We start from the raw sequence: 2,358 nt of genomic DNA, 5'->3' as shown, positions 1-2,358 counted from the left end.
ACCTCTACGACCTCCACCTCCTCCACCTCCACCTCTTCCACCACCTCCACCTCCACCTCTACCACCACCACCTGCACCTCCACCTCCTCCACCTCCACGTCCACCTCTTCCACCACCTCCACCTCCACTTTCACCTCCACCCCACTTCCATCTCCGCTTCTACCTCCACCTCCACCACCTCTACCTCCACCACCTCCACCTCCACCTCCACCTCCACCTCCACCATAGCCACGTGTGTTTACTCCTGGTCTCTCGACCACGAAATGGTTGGGACCAGTGAATTAGATGCTGGTCCGCTGTGTGAGTCATTCTCCTCACAGAGGGATACGTAAGAGTGACTGCTGGACACTGTCTCACGTTGCGCAGCACACAGGCAGCGCTGTACCCACGCCGTGCAGTGCCCAGTGTCCATGGGCTCTGAGCCAATGAATCTCACTCTCTGGGGCGTGGCCCTGAGCACTGGCTACCACTCGCTGTTATTAAGGCTTCAGTCACAGGAGAAGCACTTTGACGATGGGGGATGAGGACCTCTGCAAACCCACTTCTCCATGAAACAGTGTGACGAACACCGACACCACTGTCGACGCTGCCCCGCGGTGGGCGACAAGCCGAGAGCAGTTATTCTAGAGAGCTGGTTGGACTTAGCAAGAAAAGCAAGCCTTTATTAAGCGTGAACAGGCCCCGTCCCCATCTCTCCCCCGCCCAGCTCCACGACAAGCCCTGAACACCGGCAGCCGCACAACTGTGGTCGCCGTGAAAGCCAGCAGCCAGCACACGGGACACACCTCCATACCCAGAGAATTACACGGTTTAACCAGTTTGAAAGCTTGCCGCAAACGCCCCATTAATAGGATTTGTCTTACTTATATGGAGGAGAGTCTTATCCCTAGTATGTCTGTTGAAAAAAATCCACAATTGTTTCCCCTCCCAGCTGTCTGAAGCAATAATAGCAGTTGACCCAAACAGGTGACTCGTCAAAAGAACGTCAGAGATATGAGAAGTTCCTAAGGGGCCTTCCAAAGCTTCGCTTTATGCTGAGTTCTGAGAAGTCAGACACAGGTGCAGGATTGTGCACTTCCCAGGAGTGACCCGGAAAACCCAGGGCTCTGTGTGGGCAGGAGGCCGCGCTAGGGAAGAGTACTGAGATGAGGTATAAGACAGACAGAGGCTGCAAAACAGCGGGAGACTTCCTGATTCAGGCATCTAGGAAATCCTCTGTCCAGGAAGCTGACTGCTAAGCTAACAGAGGTGCGCATAACAAAGGGTAGATCGCACAGAGTTAGTTCTGGAAGTACACTAAACAAAAAGCAGTAACAACAAAAGGCAACAGCAAGCACTGGGATAGAGGGGCGTGGGTTGATTTCTAGAATTGCCGCATTCTTTATTTATAATGCCCAGTTTTCAACCCAGTATTGTAAGGTGTAAAATAAGCAGGAAAGAATGACAAATATGCAAACAAACAAGCACCCATATTGTTGAGAATGAGGGGGATCCAAGCAGAGACCCAAAGCCCACCTGTAGACAATGGGACATCTCCTCACAGAGGAGTCACAGGGAAAGGATGAGTCGACCAGGGTGCAGTAAAGCACTGAGGAAACACACACTATTCCTCTGGTTCCTTGAGGCTTCCTCACCCCCCACTGTCATGACCCCAGTCCCGCCTTTCACTGCGGGCTAGACGGGGGCATGTGCACAGGTACAGACAAGAGATGAGAGCCCACGACACACAGAATCCAGAAACAGGAATGTGAGTTGTGATACCAGGAGGGTAGGGAGGAGGTCTGGAGAGGAAGGGACGGATCGCAATGAACAACACATAACCACATCCCACACCCCCAGGGGGATGAACCACAGAAACCAAGGGAGAAGGGAGACAGTGGTCAGTGTAAGATATGAAAATCATAATAACTTAGGGAGCAGCACAAAGGAGAAACGAGTGACAGTGTGTCACCCTCTGGCTGGTACTTCTCCTCTTTAGGTGACCAGAGGGTGACGCCTGTCATCTGTGTCACCCTTGTGCTGCTCCCCACATCCCCACGTGATGAGTGAACTATGCAAACTCTGACAAAATATTGTCAGAGCAATTGCTGCAAGTTCAACAGAAGCAGAAAGTGGTTTTTCAAAGATGAGCTATGCTTAGAAAAGAGAAGCTGCCTGTTTCTAATCTATCAGACACAATGACTATTGTCTAACTGACCCACCGCGAAAGGAATGGGACCCTATGCCCACCGTGAAAAGATGGTTCAGGGGAGAAAGGGGGAATAGATCACAAGGATTGATCAAGAACCCCCTCCCAGGGGGGCAAACAACAGAAAAGTGGGTGAGGGCGAGGTAAGATATGAAAATAATAATCTATAA

At 51.4% G+C, this 2,358-nt stretch overlaps 1 protein-coding gene across 1 annotated transcript in view; it reads right to left on the bottom strand.

The window, feature by feature from the left end:
* The window catches only part of DOCK3 (dedicator of cytokinesis 3), a 340,151-nt gene that overhangs the window by 41,926 nt on the left and 295,867 nt on the right, over positions 1 to 2,358 (bottom strand). The window lies entirely within an intron of this gene.

This window comes from Echinops telfairi, unplaced genomic scaffold (assembly GCF_000313985.2).
Source record: "Echinops telfairi isolate 266 unplaced genomic scaffold, ASM31398v2 ScPeMD7_7420;HRSCAF=8458, whole genome shotgun sequence".
In the NCBI taxonomy this organism is placed as follows: domain Eukaryota; kingdom Metazoa; phylum Chordata; class Mammalia; order Afrosoricida; family Tenrecidae; genus Echinops; species Echinops telfairi.
The sequence above is the reverse complement of the archived record's forward strand: the minus strand, read 5'-3'. Positions and strand labels throughout refer to the sequence as shown.